Source organism: Anser anser, assembly GCF_964211835.1.
Source record: "Anser anser genome assembly, chromosome: 1".
NCBI classification, from domain to species: domain Eukaryota; kingdom Metazoa; phylum Chordata; class Aves; order Anseriformes; family Anatidae; genus Anser; species Anser anser.
In genome coordinates this window covers 209,957,704-209,979,426 of record NC_139720.1, presented here as the reverse complement: position 1 = coordinate 209,979,426, position 21,723 = coordinate 209,957,704, and the positions used below count along the sequence as shown (strand labels likewise).

The following is a 21,723-nucleotide window of genomic DNA, read 5'->3' as shown; positions in this document are numbered from 1 at the left end:
GCTGCTCCTGCTCCCACTGGGCATGCGGGGCTCACACTGGAAAAGCAAATGGGAGACTTGGAGCCCCACGGCTGCAAGGGACTGCTGGGTCCACTGGGGAGCAAAGCACAGGAGATGCTTGAGATATCGAATAAAGAAGGCATTTATGTGTAAATTCAAAGGAAAGGGTTGATAGGGATAAAGAAAACCAGGCCTTTCACACAAGGGCAGGCAGAAATGTCCCTCTCAGCTCCAAATGGGTTCAAATCCTCAGCCTCCCCGTCCTTCTCTTTCTCTGTGTCCTCAGATATCGTGTTTAATTTAATGCAAGCTTCCTCACACCTCTGCCCCCTTTCGCTTTCTCCATGACCCTCCATCCCACAAACTCATCCTTGCTCCCAAATTTCCAGCCTGCTGTTACAGCTGCACTGGGGCGTTCAGAAGCCACAGAAACATCTCTCCCAAGGTATGGCCGAAACTGCAGTGCCTCAGACCACATCAAGCACTGAAGCCTTTGACTTCACTAGCACCTGATCCCAACAAAGATAATATCCCAGCTTCTGGACCCAGCAACTGGGATAAAGGGGCAAAGAACATTGCAGCATATGGTGGGTGCAGAGTCCAAAAGACAGGAGGGCCACACGAGGATCTGGAGCAGTTCAGCCATTGTTAGGACACAGCAAGAGACCTCACAGTGCTTGGTCTAGATTTGAAGCAGAGTGCTCCTAAAACTTGGAGGCTGCCTGCAACCCCTCCCCAGCTCCACCAGGCAAAAGTAAATGGCTGGAAAAAGGGGACAGCATACCCCAAATCCATTCACTGGGAAAGCCATGGGAGCAAAGAGCAAGCAGGAAAACATGCATCAGCAGGAGAGCAAAGTTTAGGGCTTCAGCAAGTGAGCCATGACAGCAGTAACACATGTTTTCCAGCTCCATAATCCCAAGAGACCTCAGGTCTTTCCCTTGCAAACAGAGACTGTTTGCTCACAGATAAGAGTCCCCGTAATTGCAGGCATTTGAGCGGGGCTGCTCATTTCCCACTGCTCGACAGAGAGGGAGGAAAAGCATGAGAACTAGCCCGGGGGGTGGTGGAGAAATGAGCTGGAGAAAAAATTGGGAAATATATTCAGCTGCAAAGCCTGGATGCAGAAGGTAGTGCAAGCAGAGCTGGCTGGAGAGGCAAGTGCACGAGCAAGGAGAGGATCCTTGCCTTATTATTGTTATTATTATTATTATTTGATGCTTAGAGCTGGGGAACTCATCTTCTGAGTGGTAAACAGGTACAGAAGCCAAACCTGGCATCACCTGTAGCTTTCTCCTTGAGGCTTTTAAGTCCATGCTTTCTCCTCAGCATCATGATGCCTTGTGGAGCCTGATGCAGGCAGCAGGTAGGGGTGATCCCTGCTTTGCCCATCCCATTTCTAAGGGATTTGGACAGAATTTGGAGAGAAAGTAAACCCTGTGCCAAGGCTGAGCCTTCCCAGCGCCTGCAGCTCCTTCGCCTGATGGTGGAGATGCCACTGAAGTCGCCTGGCACAGGGACCCCCACTGCCATCCCTCTGCTCTCTGGGGACATCACACCCTGCCCCTCCACCTGGGAATCTTCAACATTATCACACCAACAAATCAGAAGGACTAAAATCAACATCCAGACATGGTGCTGGTTGGTCACCGTCCCCATGAGCTGCACACAGACCTTGCCACCAGCCAGAAAACTCAGCAAAGAGCCTCCCTTAAACCTGCATTTCCAGCTCACGGTGTGCCCAAGGATCTGGATCACAGCCTTGGTTTCCTCTTGTTCCACTGCCATCAGCCTTCACTTTCTTTTCAGAAAACAGAAGAGGTTTGACACAGGGAAGGAAGAAGGTTGATATGAAACACGACTAGTCAACACCTCCCTGTGATACGGGATATACATCCTTTCCTTTCCCTGGCAGGTGATAATTATAATTTATCAGCAAGACATTCAACAGCTTCTTTATTAGCCCTAATTATGCCTTGCTTCTGCGTGGGATCCCAGGGAGGATGTGCAGCTCGACTCGAGTATGTGCAAAGTAGCCCTGAGGACTGATTAGCTGTCGGTTTGAGGCAGATGACAGCCCTCAGCACACAGAAATGCTGGGCCTTACCCCAGAAAATAATGAATGAACATGGAAAGAGAAGGGGTTAATGAGGAATAAGTGCTCCCGTGGCTGCAGGAACAATACTCGTTTCATTTTGTGTGCTCTTGTACACCTCCAGCATGCAGTGGCTGTGGCTCTCAGAGCTCTGGGGAGGTTTCCAGCAAGGTTAATGTCCCATGTTTTGCAATATGCCTCCGCAGTTTGAACAGTCATAAATAATCACGCCTGCTTCAGACAAATGAACCTGAAAATACAGATGAAGCTTTGCATCTCTTCGGGTTGCAGAGGGACTTACAGAGCAGTCTTGGTGCTGGGGCTCAAAGGTCAGCCATCCAGCGTGAGTTGTGCTCGGAAGGGGTGCTGTACCCTGCTCAACACGAGCCACACTGGCTGGTTAGACCAGGATTCATCTGAGGATGCAGGCAAATGGATTTTCCGAGGCAACCAACCATGTATTTTGGGGTGGAGGTGGGGGTCAACTTGACAAGCCCTACAGGAACCCCAATTGATGAGGATGATCGGTGCGGTTTTGGAAACACTTCTGCCAGCCCCAGGCTTCTGCACATATCCCTGCGTGGAGAAGCAGACATCACTCCGATGGTGATGGGCTCACCTCAGAGCAAAGCCAGGCATCGTCCATGAGAGTCTGGAGCAGAAAAGGTACCTTAATCCCTGCCTTTATTTCAGAGGGCTCATCATAGGAAGGAACGCTTCAAAGTTGAACCACGTTTTAGCCCAAATTACTTCTTTTTAAACCTCTCCTTTCCCCAAAAATTGTTTGGTCTCCCTTCACTTCAAGAAACTCTCACAGTACGCTCTCGTGTTTTGACCAAGTTTGTCCCCAGCCCCCGGGGTTGACTCATTATCCACAACCTCTTGCAGAACCCTCGTCTAATCCTAATCATCATCATCACAAATCACAGCTGGTTTTCTTCATCTTCAAAGCACTTTGCGGGCTGCCTCAGCGAATGCGTGCCTAGGAAATTATTGGCCAAGCCTCAGAGCATGTGCGATGGATTTTGTGCAAATGCTTTCAGTTTTGTGTTGAAACAGGCAAGGGGAAATTGTCGTGTTTGTCAAAGGGCCTCACAGCACTACAATAGATTTTTCCCTCTTTCCTGCTAGGAGCAAAATGAGTGTTTAGAATAAAGGCAATGAATAGTAGCTTAGTGGCTTGACATAAAAATGAAAATAAAAGGAAGAAGAAAAAGAAGGGGTGGAGAAAGACTTCCCAAGTGCCACAGCATTGGCTGGACTTTTGGCTGGAGCCATCCCTCGTTACACGGAGACTTCCCAAAAGGGCCGCGTGGTTTTGGGTCTGCAGAGGTTCGCCTGCTGCCCCAGTCCCTCCATCTTCGAGGAGCAAAGGTGTAGGACTGGCACGTATGGGGATGCTTTCATCTACAGAAATTTTCCTTTGAGGGGGAACAGGAGGTAAATCCCAGCATAGCTGTCCCGTCGGGTCGGGGTTTGAATTATTTTTGCCTGCCAGTTGCTTGTAGAGAGGTTCCAGCCCACCTACCTTTCAGAAAGGTCCACCCAGCTCACCCCGCTGTCCTTCTGGGAAGTCCTGCCCGCCCCAACCCTCCTCACGGAAGGTTCCACCAGCCCCAACTGTCCTTCCAGAAACTTCCACCGCACCACTCGAGTGAAGGCCACCCCCAGCCTTCAGCCCATGCCAGTCTCAGGTCTCCAGGACCCCAAGGACTGAAGCTTCAGCCCCTCCATCATGGGGGGACAAGAGGAGGAGAGGGCAGAAGCTGCACCGACCCCTGCCCTGGGGCTCGTTCCTCCAGGGAGGGGATGCTCCAGGGCCAAGGGGAGAAATGGGGGAGAGAAAATTCTGGCTGAGAATAATGAAGTCCTAAACTCTGACATCAAGTGTTGACCCAAACGTAGCAGGTTTTTATGCTGTGGTGTCTCTTTCCTGTAATTTGTCATGAGCTAAAATGTGGAGAGGGTCCAGTTCAGCCATGGAAGGGCCTGAAAAACATCAGAAAACTCAAGTAAAATAAAATAAAAGGTCGACATTCACTCATAGGACATGGCTCTTTCTTTCTCCTAGAAGACGAATTATAAGGCCTGGAAACAAGGTGGGACTATGTAGGTGCAGAACCAGGGGTAGTGCCCCAGGAGAGCCCAGATCTGCACACCAGGGTTGCCAGATATCGGGGTGTTAAAGGGCTCCACTTGCAACGAGCCCCGGGATCGCATCGCTTCCCAAACTTCCCTTTCAGGCTCGTTTCATTCACGCCCACGAGAAAGCTGAAGGGTTGAGAAATCCCCCGCTGAGCAGCCAGCGTCTCGCACGCGATGCTGGAGCAGCAGCAAATGAGGTGGGATGTCCCGGCTGGGACAGGAGATTTTTTTTGCTTAAAGTGAAGAGGGAAATGCTGTGTGGCATTAAATATCCATTAATGCAGAAGCAAGGCTTCTTTTTGTCCTGTGGTACCTTGCTGCATATCCCTAGAGACATGATGCACTGCACAGCATCAAATTTGGGGTTAAAGGACCTTGTGGGGGTTATTACCCGCTAGACCAGAGCTTGGGGTGGGCTTCGAGCCTCCCTACATGAGACTCATCCCTCCTAGAACCAGAGGGCACTCCCTGGGCAGCCGTACACGGTGTCTTTACCTGCCCTGCCTCTTCGGGCCACTAGCCACCGTGGTGGCCAGCCCCCCAAAACACCCTGGAACAGCCACGGCATTGCCCCACCACATGTGGGGTGGCACACAGGTAGCTCTGGCCCCATTGCTGGGCCATCAGCAGTTCCTTTCTTCTGTTTTTTACCCTGAGAGCCTTCATATAGCTGATTTGTAACCCATGAGCTTGGGCTACAGCCCCACATTGCTCAACATGTCCGTTATATGGATGTCCAGTCTTTTGGGGGAGCTGGATTCCCTCCTCTGGGCACTACAGGTGGGCAAAGGCAGAAATTAGCCCCCAAAAGGGTCGGGAACTGTGAGCTTCCAGCTGTGAGCACAAGGAGGTGGTTGAAGCCAGATGTCGGCCCCATTCACAAGGCAGCTGACAGCCCCGAGATTAGGGACACGGTTTGGTGGGTGACATTGGTGGTAGGGGGATGGTTGGACCAGATGATCTCGGAGGGCTTTTCCAACCCTAATGATGCTGTGATTCTATGAGATGTCCGTGTCCACATGTCATTTTGGTCATGCCAAGAGCGAATGGGGAGCACTGGGGAGATCCTACCTACAGGTCAAGCCTGAAAACAAGCCTGAAACTCAAAGCGACTGGTTTGAGAGGAAGCTGCTCCCCACATTTCGGCATGGTCAACAGGAGGGTTTTGTCCTCACCTGGCTCATAGCAACTTTGCAGGTGGTGCAGGGCATGGGGCTGTGCTCAGCACGGTCTCAGGTCACACGTGGAGCTCAGCCTGGGGCTGTGCCCCTGGGTGGCCCCCAGCTCTCCAAGAAGTCTCCGCCACCCTTGAAAAGTGGCCACAGCGAAGAAAAAAGGGCTGGGGAAGGAGGAGGAATAAATCCCTTGGAAGCCAAAAAAAAAATAAAAAATTAAAAATGGTGCTCAGAAAAGGGGGGAAACATTCCTTTGAAGATAAATCCCACTTTGTGCAGTTCAGCACATCCTGGCTCGGCTCCCACTCTGCTCCTGGGAATTCCTAAGCGGCTCTTTGTGCCCTACTGCTCAGGGGAGATGATGAGATGGGGACGCAGCGTGGGGGACCCCCGCCGGCCCCCCCAGCCCTGCTGAGGGCAGCGCAATGCCGCCAGCGCCATCTCCAAGGGAAGACTTTGTCAGTCGGCCAAAAGGGGGAGAAGAAAAGAGGTCTGCAGATCACATACCTCCGCCGGCGGCTCTGCAGAGCCCTATTCAGCCAGGACAAAGGACGGGGGCCCTGGACGGTCACCGCCCGAAGCCCCCAGCGCCGGCCCTCCCGCGGGCTGCCCGTGTTAAAGTTCAGGGTTTGGAGCAAAACAGCCCTGCAAGGAGGGGAGGAAGGGACGCTTTCCACGCCGTCGGCCGGAGGTTTCTCTATTCAGCTATCCGCAGCATCCATATGCATCAGGGCTGGCCCGTTTTTACCCCGTAACAATGCCGCCCCGCTGTTCCCAGCGCACCCCCCTTTCTGGCTAATTCAGTGCTACGCGTTTCTGCATAAGTCATCGCAGGATAGTTTTGAAGGGATTTAGGGAAAGGATGGCCTGACACTCAAGATCCACGCCCAAGATCCCCATCCTGACTCCAGCCTCCCAGTGCGGTGGAGCCATCACCCAGAGCCTCCTTTTCCCCCTCATGAACATCTCCATCAGCAGTCATTCCCTGTGCCATTTTCCATGGGGCAGGGGCGTGCTGAAAGCACGGTGAAAGCAGCAGATGACGACTTCACAGCTCATTTCTTTTTCACCCATCGTGAAAATCTCCAGGGCCTGCTCAGCAAGGCAGGTGCATGGTGGTTTTCATCGCATGGGCACCACCTCATGCAGAAAACCAGCGTGCAGGACCCCGATGGACAACCTCAGGACCTAGGGTATGGTTGGCTCTGCTGGGTCAACACCCAGCAGCGCTCACATCCCAACAGATCAGAAGAGGGTAATTTATTTAGCCGTAGAGTCTGTGGTGGGTGTTTCAATTCCTCTGTTTTAATTCCTCTAGGACCCATCTCCTCCGTGTTTGAGTGGTTACAAGGAGTGAAGAGGAATGGGTACAACTCAACCCATCCAAGAGCAGGCATCTTGAACAGGTTGGATGAACACAGCCAGAGTGCCAGGGCATGAATCCAGCCCAAGACATAAGGACATTCATCACTCCAACCCAAAAAACCCAAGCACCATTTCTTGGGCCTCCCAAGTTGCCTCGATTTAAGTATGGCCCTTGGGCACCAAAGCCCATTGCTGCCTGGAAACCCTGCCTTTGCTCTGGGTCTGTCCCCGCTGCAGTAGGAAGAAATGCAGGATTTCTCCATGCATGGTTAAAGGAAGCAGTCACGGGGACCACAGAAGTTCAACAGGCTGATTGAAGGCGGTAGTTCCCAATGCTGTAGTGCCTCATTCTTGTGGAATGGCCCCAAAACATCAAGCCCCAACCAACAGTCACCATAACACAGTAACACAGGCACAGCCTGGCAGCAGGCGAGGGAAGGAAGAGGTAAAGCACTGCTTGTGTAGTTTGGGGGAAGGGGAAGAAAAATGGATCAGAGCCGTTCACCTGCATTTCACGCCCAAATTGGGATTTGCCTAAGCAAGAAGCTTTAAGAAGTTTTCAGGGAAACGGAGCACTTCGGAGAGCGCTGACCCCGCAGAACCTCTCAGACCGCTTTAAGGCATGAATCAATTAAAGCAATCACGGAGCAAAGGTTAATCAGTAGCAAGTACATCTTAAGAAATAAGTAGCCTTTTAAAAAGCCATTGCTCCTGCCAATTCCTCCCCCCTCCCCTTCTTTTCTAAAGTGGCTTTTAGTTCTCGGACTCTGGAGACCTTCCAAAATAAGTCCTGTTATTAAGAGCGGCTGCAAAATCATGCAGCGGCAGGGGATGGACCCGAGGTACTTGCAGCAGCTCGGTACCACGGGGGGCTGAACACCTTCCAGGGGCCTCCAGCTTAATTAGAGCAGATGGAGGCGGGAGGGACGAGGGATTGCTTTTTGCAGTTAGTTTTGAGAAGGGAGGAAATGAGGCAGGAGGGTAAGGAGGGGACTGGCTCCACAGCAGGTCTACGCAAGCAGCGAGGCTCCAGCCCGAGCATGCAGGCACACGGCGGTGCTTCGAGCTGTTCCCGTGCCGTGTCCTGCCTGCAGAGGTGTTCCTCCTTCGGGCAGCCTCCTCTGCTCCCCTGCACAGGGTGTCCGAGCCGAGCCCATGCTCAGCCTGGTGTGAAGCCCACCGCAGGCATCCTCTCCGAGCTGCTCCATCCGTTGCCTCCCTTCCTGTGGGATCTGGAGCCCAAAGGATCTTCCCAACTTCTTATCCTATCCACTCTTCTCTGAAATAGTCCAAGACCCTCCTGTCCCAAGCCACCAAGAGGTCACTTGGGCAGGATTTGCTCCACGTGGGGAGGATGCAGGAGCCCATGTGCCGGGTTAGGGCACCTCAGCTGATGGGTGATGCCTTCAGAAGCCGCTTGCACACGATTATTACAAATATTTTTCTGAAGCTTCTGGGCTCTTGCACAGCAAGCAAACAAAGCCTCATTGCCCCAAAGCTACAAATGTAGAGAAATAATGCTTCTTGTATGTCTTGGCTGTTATTTTATCACACTAAACACCACCATACATCAACTATTTGCACAGAGGAACTTCCTAAGACACACGCAGTCCCGCAGCAAGTGATCACCAAGATTAAAGAGCTGCTTTTTCATCACCCCTAATGACACCTCAAGCCCAAAAGACACCATCCAGTCACCTCCTCGGTCCAATGCCATGCCATATTCTGTGATTCTGTGATAAGAAAGCCACGGGACCGGCTGTGAAACCCAGCTTTCTATTTCTCCGCAAAGTTTCCAGGTCGCCCTGGAAACCCTGCACACCTTTTAAACATTTCAATTGCAAAGTTGCAAAGAGGCAGCTTTGGCTCCCTTCGCATGCGGAGCATTTTTTCAGTTAAAATCCAGCTGGTCCCACAGCACATTCTGCATTTTCTTTTGTTAAATGCAGCTAAACTCTTTGAGCAGCTGTAGGAAATTATTTCCCTTCTCCTTTACCCTTCCACCTGGTGTCATGTGCCGGAGAATAAGTCCAGAGAGAGACTCCCTTTGGAGACCTGGATTCCCAAAGAAAAAGTAGGAGGGAAGAGAGGGTGATGTACACCCTCTGGACCTCCAGCCAGATGAAATCTGCGTTATCCAACCCCAATTGGTCCCCGCGTTGACACCAGCTAACCGAGCTGCTCCTGATTTACACCAGCACTCAGCCCTGCGCCAGGGCACCCAGCCTGGGGAAGGGAAGAGGTCGCCCATCCGAGCTGGCTCGCAGCGGGTGGCAGACCCGAGAGCCTTTGCCCCCTTCCAGCCATCCCTAAGAGGTCTCGATGATTTGCAGCTCTTCCCAGATGTTTGCCCTTTCACGGGTTATTTGCTCCCGGGACGACCTCCCTGTTCACACGCCGGGCAAGCTCGCGGAAAGAAAGAGAGGCTCCTTTCTCCCGTTTGCTATGGAAACAGCCCTTTATCCGAGGCATTACAAATGCTCAGCTGCCAGCTCCCTCCCACCAGCCCCCGGCTCCAGCAGCCCCACCGGCCACCCACCGCTCACGTCTCTCCCCAGCTCCCCTTCCTCCCCTCAACAGGTGACGGCAAACTTCTCTGGCAGGGGTGCCAGAGCGAAGCCGGACTCCTAAACTCCTTTTTCTCTCCAAGAAGTCACCGGGAACACCCCCCTTTGCAAATAATCCCCTTTTGTTCCCGCTTCTCCCCATCCTCCTGCTTTTCGGGCTTTGTTTCTCTGCCACCCAGGCAGCAGCTGCGACAATCGCCCCGCTGTCGGACGCCAACCAACACTCTCAAAACTCCGAAGAATACAAGAAAAGTCCTAAAAATCCACCTTCCCCCTCGCAAAGCTAACTTTTAGGGCAGGCAGGAACGGGCAAGGAGGTATGCATTTCACATAGGTGGGGGGAATCTTTAGCACGAGGACGTTGGAGGTAACTCACCTCGCCGGGACGCACATGGAGGGGTTATTTTTTGCTTTCTGCTGCTCTTGGATCGCTGTGTCCTCTGCTCGTGACACTCAGGACCCGAATGGTGGCACCGCTGTGTGACACCCAGTGTTAGGGAGGCTGCCGGAGCCGTCCCTCCCACCGTAGGAGGGGCCACGTGAGGCTTCATAAATTCAGCCCCCCGAGGCTGGGAAAATTAAAATCCCATCGTGGGATGGGGGCATGGCTCCTGGAGGAGCTGGGGACTCGTGGGTGAAGCCGGGTTTTATCCGTCCCACGCCCTGACCACCCAGAATGTGAGAGGCTGGTGTTAAAACGCTGCCCTGGCAGAATTATGTGCCCGCAGGTTGGGATTCGAGGAGATATCCCAAAGGCGATTTGGGCAAGACATTGCTGATCTTCAGAATTAAAACTAACAAGCTTCCTCCTGGAAAGCATCTCCTGCAGCCATGAGCCCGGGGCATGAATCTGTAGCACACAATTTCTGAGCAGCCCCAGATGCAAACAGTGCTTATTTTATTTTATTTTATTTTATTTATTTTTTATTTTGCAATGGTTTTTGGCTTTAAGATCTTAATCCTATTAGAGACATAACTCCCTTTGGAGGGGGTGAGGGGCAGATCAGTGCAACAAGAGCAGTTTGTGCGGTTGAATTTTGTAACTTCCAATGCATGGTGGCCTTTTGGAGGGATATCCGTGAAGTTTCTCAGGCTATAAGGCTTACCTTACACAGCTCCAACTTCTATTTAGTTCTCCACTGCACAAGAGGCCAAAAAAAAAAATCCCCCCTTGCCCCAAAGGGCTGCCTGAAATGCCACCACTGCAGGCTTTTCATCCCCATCACTTTTTACACTGGGATTTTTCCTGTTGGATGAAGAGAAGGTCCCTGAAAAGAAAATTCAGCAAACTGCTGTCTAAATGGAGAGGAGAAGAAGGGGGCAGAAATGATGGCCCAGTGTTTTTTAGGCAGATCACATTACAAATATAAACTTTTGATTAGAAGATGGGCCACAGAGATGACAGCCTGATTCACTCTGAAACCTAATGACGAGCAAAGGGCATATAACAGTTCCACTGTAAAAGCAGTACTGGTAATCCTTGGGTAGCACTAGATCCTACAGTACCATCATTTTCCTTTGGAGTTAGAATATTAAATAATGAGGGAGCCACAAAAGGTTGCCGAAGGCAGAAGCAGCTGTTTCTGTTGCTGCTTGTTTCTATTCCTGACCACCTTCAAGCTAACACTCAGCTGGCTGGGGTAGAGGCACGGCGTGGGGCTGTGTGCAAGCCTGTAGATAAATTACTTGGTTTATGGTCTGATTTCTGGAAAACTGATAGCGAGGGCAGGGAAGGGTGAGACTGAGAAGCCTGATGGCACTGATACGATGCAGGGAGCAGCAAGAGCAGCTTCCCCAGGTACCTGACAGGTGGGTGTCCAGCAGTTTTAGTCTCTGGGGTTGATGTGCTGGGTTATCCTCCTGAGCGGTGTGCTTGTGGCTGTGCTGAGCCCAGTTTCACTGCGGTCCTTGCCCGGGCTGCCTTTCCTCCAGCTGCTGCATCCTCAAGGTGTGGACAGGCTCCATTGGGTATGTGGGGAAAAAGGGGACAGGGCTGAGCAACATCATCAGCACAAAACTCCTCCCTGCAGCAAAGGGCAGACCATGAAAAAGGAAAGGACCATCACTGAAAACACAACCAAAGCCCTACCCCAAACCAGCAAATATCCCTGCTTCCCCCCCCCCCCTCCAAAATACCAGCGTGCTTTTGCATCCTGCCCTTTCCTCTGGGTGCAGAGACGCAAAGCCCTCGGTTTGCTCTGCGATCACCTGGCAGATGACGTAGGGGCAGGGCGGGGGCTGCTCTGCCTGCGGTATCTTTGGCTCAGAGTTCAGCAGCTTATCTCAACCAGAAAATCCTTGCCCGGTGTCCCGGCCGGTGTCCCAGCCCTTCCAGCAGCTGACATTGAAGGGAGAGCAAGCGAGCGGGGTTGTTATCACGCTCCACGTGATGGACCTCATCCAGACCTGCTTTGCACCAGGACCTGCTGGAGCCCTGCCCTGAGGTTTATGAGCCCATAAAGAGGGCATCTGTAACAGCCCGGCTCGGGGATATCAGCCTTGAACTCCGCTGAATTTTGCCTCTATTCGTGTCAGGAGAAGATAAAACCGCGGGGGGAACGGCACAAACAGGGAGCGCCGGGAGCAGGGACATCTCGGTGCCCAGGTGCCTGACTAGATGCAGAGTCCCGGGCTGCATTTTGGTGAGAAATAATCACATTTTCATCCTACCACTGTCCCCCAGTGGCTTGGGACATTTGTATCGATGGGGTCGGTCACCCCTGGGCTGAGCTTGTGTCCCCGCTCCGTAGGGTTGCACAAGGAGCTGCTGCGGAGCCTTGACAGCAGGTGACTCGTGCAGGGAGCGAGGTCCCCGTAAGATTAACCACAGAAACTGCAGTGTTTATGGGCAGGAACGATACAGGAGGAGGGCAGGAGGGGACTTCAGCCCCTGCTCTCCCCTGGGGTTGTTCTCCTGTGGCAGCAGGCAAGTCTGCCTTTTGCAGGGAGCTGTGTCCCACCGAAAGGCAGAAGGTCCAGTTAGCGATGGGCTGGGGGTGGAAAGGAGCAGGGGTTCAGTAAGGAGAAGCACAAAGTCCTGCAGCAGGATGTGCTGGGGGCCCCCAGCTGGGCAGCAGCTCTGCAAAAATGGACCTGGGGGTCCTGGTGGGCACCGGGTGGAACGGGAGGCAGCCACGTGCCCTTGGCACTCAGAGGCCTCGTGGTCTTCTGGGCTGCCTGGGGCAGAGCAGGGCCGGCAGGCCGAGGGAGGTGATCCTTCCCCTCTGCTCAGCGCTGCTGAAGCCGCCCCTGCAGTGCTGGGCCCAGCGCTGGGCCCCCCAGCCCCAGCCAGAGCTGGGCACCCTGGGGAGAGCCCAGCGCAGGGCCCCCGAGGTGCCGAAGGGCCTGGAGCACCTCTGCCGTGAGGAGAGGCTGCGAGAGCTGGGGCTGCTGGGCCTGGAGCAGAGGAGGCTCCGGGGGCTGCCAGCCATGGCCACCGGCACTGCCGGGAGGTGCCGAGAGGCCGGAGCCAGGCTCTGCTCAGGGGTGCCCGGGGCCAGGCCCAGAGGCCCCGGGCAGAGATACCTCCAGACCCTCGACACGGGGCATGTCTGAATGTAAAGACTCTGAGGGCAGCTTCACGCTGAGCAAAGGAGGAGCAAAGCCCATGTAGACGTGCCAGAGGTTTCTTCTAGAGCCCGTGACCTGCTGGCTGCACACCTTACCCAAAGCGACAGAATTTAAACTCAAAAATCAGCTTTAGGCAGCCAGGCAGTTTCTCCTGAGCCCTGGGACTTACAGCTGGGCTTTGAGCATCTTCTCCTAATGAGCTACATCCCTCGGGCAGGCAGCCAGCTGGGACCACACAGATTTATCCTACAGCCCAATGCAACACCCAGCTGCAGGGAGCACAAATACAGGCTGTGGTATGGCCAGGGAAACTTTCACACTGCACCCCAAAGCTCTCCCTCCCACAGCAACAAGCGCTCTGCCTCTTGTAACTCCATTGCCTACTCTCCTTCATGGGGCTGGTGCTGCTGCATTGTGGTCCGGCTTGCATGGCATTACAAAAAAAGGGTGAAAGCCTGTCCTCTCCTTTCTTCTTCTCTGTTTCATGGCTGTCTTTTAGTCATCATTTTGCTCTTTCCCAGCAGAAACTAGGAGTTTGCAATGCAGGTCAAACAGGAGGATGCAACTTGTGATAACCCAAAGGTCCAAGGAAGTCTCAGTGAAGCAGATTCAAGGAGCAGCGAGGAATGAAAACCCCTGGGAAAAGCTCAGGAAAATGCCAAACGTTTCTGTGCCTGAGCAGAGTGAGGTGGGGGAGACACCGCTGGATGTCGGGAAAAGAACACAGAGAAGTTTTGCTTTGTTTTCTGCCTGCTCTGCTGCTCTGCACTGCCTCCTGCCTCACGCTCCTCCAGATTCAGTGGGTCAATCTGGACCAAGGCGTTTGTCCCTTCTCTGGTGGCCCCCGGGTTATAGGGACACCCTGCTACACCCAGCAGGGACGTCACAGCGAGGTTCCCCCACCCCTGGGTTACAAACCCCATGGCTGGGCGCCCTTTAGGGACCAGCACCAGCTGCTCCTGAGCCCCACTGAGTTTGGAGGGGCTCAGATTTGGTGCTCCAGTTTCGATGTTTCCAACGGCCCAGGCTGTGCTTGGTGGCACTTGACCTCTCCAGAGGCTTCTCACCCTTCTGCCCATGGCCCTTTATGGCACAATCCCAGTGTGCTCGAGTCCTGGAGACCACTAGAGGACTTTAGCTTGAGCAGGACAGGGGAAGCCACCTTGCACTCATCCCATAGCTCTAAGCAGGCCCTGATGCTGGTGCCAATACCTATCAAACCCACCAGCTGTCACAGCACAGTGGTGACAGGTCCCTTCCCTCTAATCACGCTTAGTGAGTATGGGGCCACCAGAAGGCCCCGTTAGACCTGGGGAAGCACGAGGGCACCTGCAGGCACCCACCCTGCTGATGCTCAGACATGCACCCTGGGGGCTCTTCTCTTCTCTTCTCTTCTCTTCTCTTCTCTTCTCTTCTCTTCTCTTCTCTTCTCTTCTCTTCTCTTCTCTTCTCTTCTCTTCTCTTCTCTTCTCTTCTCTTCTCTTCTCTTCTCTTCTCTTCTCTTCTCTTCTCTTCTCTTCTCTTCTCTTCTCTTCTCTTCTCTTCTCTTCTCTTCTCTTCTCTTCTCTTCTCTTCTCTTCTCTTCTCTTCTCTTCTCTTCTCTTCCCTGCTCTGCTCTCTTTTCTCTGCTCTCTCCTCTCCTCTCCTCTCCTCTCCTCTCCTCTCCTCTCCTCTCCTCTCCTCTCCTCTCCTCTCCTCTCCTCTCCTCTCCTCTCCTCTCCTCTCCTCTCCTCTCCTCTCCTCTCCTCTCCTCTCCTCTCCTCTCCTCTCCTCTCCTCTCCTCTCCTCTCCTCTCCTCTCCTCTCCTCTCCTCTCCTCTCCTCTCCTCTCCTCTCCTCTCCTCTCCTCTCCTCTCCTCTCCTCTCCTCTCCTCTCCTCTCCTCTCCTCTCCTCTCCTCTCCTCAGGGCTAACCAAACATTAAAGCACATTCCTGAGAGCATTTTCCAAACGCCCCTTGAATGCTGGCAGGCTTGGGGCATCAACCACCTCCCGAGGAAGCCTGTGCCAGTGTCTGAGCACCCTCATGGTAAAGAAAATTTTCCTGCTGTCCAGGCTGAGCCTCCCCTGGCACAGCTCCGTGCCATTCCCACGTAACCCAACGTCGGTGCCCAGGGAGCAGAAGCCAGTGCCTCTCTCTCTGCATTCCCTCCTCAGGGAGCTGCAGGGAGCAGCGAGGCCACCCCACAGCCTCCTCTTCTCCACCCAGGTGCCCTCAGCCTCTCCTCTCAGCACCTGCCTTCCAGCCCTTTCCCCACCTTTGTTCCCCTGCTCCGGAGGCGCAGGCACTCCTCAACGCCCAGCTCTCAAGGTGAGGTGCAGGACGCCTCCTCCAGACCGTGGCACAAACCTCGACCAGATGGAGGTGGAGGACGTGGGATGGTGGCCAAGGACCGTGCTGGAGCACCACAACCATCTCCTGATGCCTGCTGGGGTGTGCTGCCTGCCTTCAGCCTCCAAACTTGGAGCCTTGCAGTGGCAGCAGGGGAACACAAAGAGGAATTATCCCCAGTGCAGCTGCCCGGAGAGGGCAGCACAGCCCCAGGAATTGGAGGGGAGCAGCCAGGTTAAGCCCGGCAAGCTCATGGAGTTCAAGCTCTAAATTCTCCCAAAAGATGAGCCTCGGGACCAAAACTTGGGACCCTTCTGGGCAATAAAAATCAGGGATGCAGGAAAAACATCACTTATATAAAGTGCAGCAGTTTTCCCTGATGCTTGCGATAATAAACCTCTCTTCCTCTCTTGTACCTACCAGCGTATTGCCTCTGCTCCTGCTCATTCCCCCCACTTCGCTCCCAAATAATAAGACCCTGCAGAACTGTTCCCACCAGTGAAAACGTTAAATTTAGGTATGAAAAAGTAAAAGTTTAAAGATCCAGGGCAGGTTTTGTGAGTCCCAGTGCATATTTAGCCTTGGGACACCCCTCTGAGATAATCAGAGGTACATTTCCCTCCCGTGCAGGTGGAAAAAAAAGGCAGCAGTGGGATGAGAGGACTGGGGTTGGGAAGCATTTTGCAGCCCCGAGGTTTCAACCAGGAACTCTGCACAAGCTCCTCTCCTTTGCCATGGGACTAAAATAAAATAAAATAAAATAAAATAAAATAAAATAAAATAAAATAAACACTCAAGTAATGGTGTTGAGGGAAATACTGGCAGAGCCACCAGCCCCGTTACCACTTTTTCAGGCACTTTTGGGGTACGTTACCAGGCCCTCCGGTCTGCCTGGTGCCCGGCTTTGTGAAGTTTCACGAGGGGAGCAGCAGGATGCAGGATGACACAGTTTGGCTGCCTGGCTCTCATGGGACAAGGACATGGACATGGGATGCACATCGCAGCAGTGCCACCACCAACTAGTTTGCCAGCTCCCCCTTCCAGATGTTCCCTTTTCTTCCAGCTCCCCCTCCGACGTGGGGCTCAGCACCCAAATGGCTTGTGAGAGCTCGGCAGGGCTCCCAGCGCCAGGAGGCTGACCTGGGAAAGTCCTCTTCACGTTAGGCTTGGTTTCTTGGACTTCCAGCACCCAGCTCTGCCCTACAGCCACAAGCGGATAAAATCCTACAGCAGGGGGCTTGTGGGGGCACACGTGTCCTCCCCTTAATATTCCTTAACCCAAGCTGGGACGAGGCACTTGCACAATTATGTAGGTGATAAACTCCTGCTCTTGTCATCAGCCTCACCCTACTGACCCCACATGTAAAAGTGATGCTGGGGAGGGCAGCTTTAGGGACCGATCCCAAATCCTCCCCCGTTTCCTCCTCTGCACCTGGAGCCGCAGACACCAAGCTCTACCTGGGGAGACAGCAAGCAGCCAGGAGGGTCCATTTCACCACCTGCCTCCTCCTCTTCCTCCTCAAGCTGGGCTCTACATCCTGCTTCCACACTGGTGTTTCTCAGAGCATTAATGACTTCCAAACAGGTGAAAATAAGCAGTAGAAATCACACTTTCTGCATCAGCTTTCAGCGTAAAGTCACTTTGCTCTATCAAGTAAGATCTAATTAAAACAGATCAGAGAAACACAACTCCTTCAAGCACCCCCCCATTCATTTCTGCAAGCGTCATTGAAACAAAGGGGAGGAGAAGCAGGTCATTCATTCTGGTTTTATTTAAGGTTTCAGTTTTGCTTTCTAAATGGCTGAGCTGACCCTAACAAACCGGGCACTACCGGAGAGTTACACCAAGGCAGTACAAAGAAAGAGAAACACATTTTCCAGCTGATTTTAAAACGGCAAAGGCTCTTGTTATTTCCCAGCAGGACCAGACACACAGACACCTGGCAGCAGGTCAGATTAGCTCCAGCTCACTTAGCATGAGTTGTTGCTCAAAGACATAAGGCTCAGTCCTCACTCTGAGCACCCCTTCATTGCACAGGAGCCCCCCGCTCCTTTCTGCTCCCAAACAGGATGCCTCAATCCACCGTAGGCTGCTCCAGCATCCTCCAAATTCCCTCAGCAGTTGGGAAACTGAGCTTTTACCTTTTGCTTCCACCTACACCTGCAACCATCCTCTTCCTCAGACCAACACCATCCTCTGTTGCCCTCCCACCCCTTTCCTGGGGGCATCCATTTCGGCTGCAAGTTTCCGTCCAGCCCCCGCCGGCATCGCTGTTCTGCCACCACCAGCGGCGGCTCCCTGCTTCTCCAAGACCCCAGCCTTGATGCTGAGAATTGTCATTAGCAGCAAACCATGAGATCCGCCCTAGGACATTATCTGTACGCTCAATCCAGTGCGTTTACAACCCCAAAATACATCCACGTGTTCTCTATTACTATCAAAATAAGCCACTGAAAAGTCTCCGTATTTTATGCTAGGGAGACAAACAGACTCAGCCTTCACCTTTGACAGCTTCCATATGAAAGATGCTGGGGAATCTGTAAGCTCATAATTAAGAAAGGCGTTCAGATACGTACCATTCTTCTTGGACTTTGGGCTGGACCTTTCACTGCCAGCTGAGCTCAGCAAACTTGAAGTACCAGCAGCCTACAGGCCACTTCAGCCCATCCTTGCATGGTAAATATCATCTGGTGATACCAACCCGTGATACCTTGAGACAGACACGTTCGGATACTAACGGAGATCTCAGCTCAGAAGCGATCTCAGCTCAGCCAGCCCCTCTCACCCAAACTCTTGGCCCCACTGAACTTAAATCAATCATTTGTTTAAATAAAACCTAGGGCTACAGTAACACAACTCCATATCAGCTCTTTAAATATAAGAAGCTTGAAATGCACCAGCTGCTTCTTAAATACGACAATCTTCAGTGCTTTGGAAAAAAAAGAGATGAGTTTTACCTTCCGCCACCACCAGGAGCTCTGGGAGCTGTAGCACATTGTGCCATTTCGGCACCTAACCTGATGGGGTTGCTGAGGATCCCATAAAAACAAAGCAGGTTTTCAGGATGGATAGTCAAACAACTGAATATTTCATATTCTAATATAGAAGAGAGAATCTAATAATCAAATAAATAATTAAGGGCTGCGATTAAAAATGGTTCAGACTCAGTAAAATTAGTTCATACTGTAGGTATATTAAAATATATTTTAAAATGCTACCAAATCAGTTCTCTTCTCTTGGAAGTTGCGTTCAAATCCCAGCAGTAAGGATGTTCTCAGAAAAAAAAATAAGAATTATTAAGTCAGACACTTGTGCTAACAGCTCTCTGTAGTGACCAGAAAGTGCTGTAAAAGGCTATGCAGCAGCTGCCACCAGTGCTGAAGCTGAGCGATGCCCAGATGAACCTAAGAGTAGAGAAAAGGATCCATCTCTGGACAAAAAAAATGTATCTCATTCTCCTAAACTAACTACATTCTTTTATTTATCTTTTTATTCAAGATTTCTGAGACCATGAAAACACGATGCATCTGTTAACTTGGAACTGGGGCTAGGCACACAGTAGCAAGTCAACTTTCTCATCACAGGTTGGTAAAATAAAAACAGGAGAAGATGACATGTCTACAGCCGCTGTCTTACAGCTTCCCAGAGCACAGCTCTCAGTCCTTACCTCAGTATCACTTAATGCATCGCTTGTAAGCACCCAGTGACGATAACATGAAAACCCATCCCATCCGACAGAGTTGTCTGTTGACAGTGAATTCTCCAACCCTCCCTCAGCCCCGAGTTAAGAAATGCAGCAGTCCTTTTATTAAAAATCAGGATACAGTTCAACATAACGCCAGTGTTTACACCCGATCTCTCTAGTAGTTCCAGGATCGCTGTTGTTTTACATATCATTACCAACCAAAGGAGTCAGTAGCATAAAGATATCAGTTCACTCGCTCATTTCAAAAAAAAAATAAAATGAATGCCCCTATGCTTCCAAGGAAACACTGTCCATGATCAGTTTGTTTTCTGTTGGCCTTGGTCTAAGAAGCAAGAGTTTTCACCATCATCTTGCAGGCAGATCTTATCTTCCTAAGAGCAATTGTTCTGTTTGCTTTCTCTTACAGGGCAGGTCTCCACGAAGCCTGACAGCACTAATAAAATAACCCTAAAAGAAATCCCAGTTGATTTTTCCTGTGATTTTTCTAGAATATCAGAACTATTTGAAAGCTGTTTAATTACTTGAGTTGAAACGAAAGTGTGCGGGGAAGGACCTTGATTCACACAATTTGGCAAAAAGATCACGACTTGTCCAACAGCTGCAAGAAGCACACACAGGCTTTCTCCTTGCTCCCCCGAAGCATCCAGCGGTGCTGCAGGAGGGCTGCATGGTCCTGCCCTCGTTCCCCTTCCAGTTGTTTTAGCTGTTCCGATTGCTGCTGCCTGCTTCCTTCCCTCCTCAAGTCATCCAAAGCAGAGAGCAGCCTCAGTGCTGGAAGAGCAGCTTGGCAAAAGCAGGAGGAGTCCAGCCAGCAGAAGATTTACTTTATTAAGATAAACATGGTCTAAAGGCTCCACATTATCTTTAAAAATAAACACAGTAAGAAATACGAAAACAAACTGGCTTTGCTACGGGTAGGTCAGGTTCAGATGTTCTCAGAAGATCTTCCCAGCCATAAAATATACCCTTCCCCTACCGTGCCCATCAAGGAGGATGGAAAGACAGTTCACTACGCGAGATCAGCAGCGTACCTGTTGCGTGCCCTCCCACATTCAGCAAACGATACATCTGCTACCCTTCAAGGCAGATCAAAGTTTTAAGAACACCCCTGTGAAGGAGGAGCGGGAGGGGACAGGGACAGGTAATTCGGTTTCTGTAGGGAACATCTAAAAGGCTTGACACGACGGCTGTGCTGGCTCCCCCGCTTTAATGGTTGTTCTTTGCTGCTTCTTTAGCAGCAAGAATCAGAGGAGTGAGACTAGAAAGAGGCTTTGCAATTTTCAGGAACTGGTGCTAGGAAGAGGAAAAAGGAAAAAAAAAAGGTTACATTTCTCAGAACATGTCCCAAAAGCCTGGTGTTTACACAAAATATCAGGACCTAGACCTGTATGAACTCCAACAACCTCCAAGCAGGCGAAACAAAAAAGGCACGATGAGCAAGAAAGTTCACCGTGACTTTTGGGCCTCACCTGAACTGATAAAGAGCTTTGCACCCAACACATCCTAATTTCTCCAATGTTTATACACTCCCAAGACCAAGCAAGTTCTCCCAGGAAATAAATTCATGCAAAATCTACAGTGAAATTCTTTGTGGAAGGGAGGTGTAAGTAAAAGCAACCTGTGCAGTTCCAAAACATTGCACAGGGCTTCCTGCAGCAATCATCTCTCCATTCTTCCTTTCCTGTCACCACAGATCTGCTGAAAACATTGCCTTGGCCTTCTAAAGCTATTAGAAATTTTCAGAACAGCTGGGACTGAGGAGCACAGCAGGGAATTCACAACAGGACCAGTCAGGCCATCTCCTATACCAGGTGCTCTGTTCTGTTAAACAATATTGATTATCGAGCATGCAACAAGCAGTAGGTGGTGTCACAAAGTGCTTCTTGCAGCACATGTGGTGTTTGTTTCAGGGGCAAGGCTTAAAACATAACATCTGGAACAGAGGAAGGAGTTTTCCCTGTGTTCAGGGTTAAGTGGAAAGCTTGCAATACTCCAGCCTCGCAGAGAAAGTCTAGGTTGGGGACAGAGACTGACACAAAACAGCTAATCAGACGAGTGGAGGCATGAAGCCCACAAGCTGTTCAGAAAACCCAAAATAATTAAGTCCCCCAGGACTTCTGAGCACCAGAAGGGATCAACCACCCAATCTGAACACACTTCAGAGGTGGAAAAATCCGAGGCTAAAAGGTAAAGGCAGGCAGAAATGCTGCAGTCCCAATGTTCTCCTGCCCCAAGGAACACAACCCTGCTACTGTCTGATACTCTGGAGCTGGCAAGTCCAGGAGAAAAAGTCAGCTTTCATCTACTGCCATTCTTTCTGCCGGTGATTAATGCTTCATTAGTGTCTCAGAAAGGCAGCAGCACTCCCAAAGCTGAACCCAGTAGACAAACTAAAGGAAAGAAAGGAACACCAAAAAAGAGACAACTGTCTCACAGTCGACATCTGAGGGCCCCATCGTCACCGATTTATTTTACAAAGAGATGAAGCACATTTTCCACCCCCGTGGGAGGTCTGACAAAAGGAAACACATGAACACTCCTCATCTGTGTTGGTAAAAAGCCTGGCAGCTTCGTCCTTCACTTTCACCACGAGTCCAGACAAAGACACCAGGTTTTCAGTGAAATAACTGAGGATTTCTCACAAGCTTGGTTCCATCACCTCTGCAGGAAGAGCTGTATCTGGCAAAATGTGTTAACGCCAAACTGCTGCAGGTAATGCAAGACGTGCCCCTTGCAGAAAGCTTTGGGAACTCTCCCCCAGAATGGAGA

At 51.5% G+C, this 21,723-nt stretch overlaps 2 protein-coding genes across 2 annotated transcripts in view; both read right to left on the bottom strand.

Moving 5' to 3' along the window:
• Positions 1-13,166, bottom strand: part of LOC310884770 (glycerophosphodiester phosphodiesterase domain-containing protein 5-like) — a 34,357-nt gene extending 21,191 nt beyond the window's left edge. The window contains 1 exon segment of the mRNA XM_083807009.1: positions 9,724-13,166. The gene's annotated coding sequence lies outside the window, so the exon portion shown is untranslated.
• PAK1 (p21 (RAC1) activated kinase 1) overlaps positions 1-21,723 on the bottom strand; it is an 805,686-nt gene that overhangs the window by 80,400 nt on the left and 703,563 nt on the right. The window lies entirely within an intron of this gene.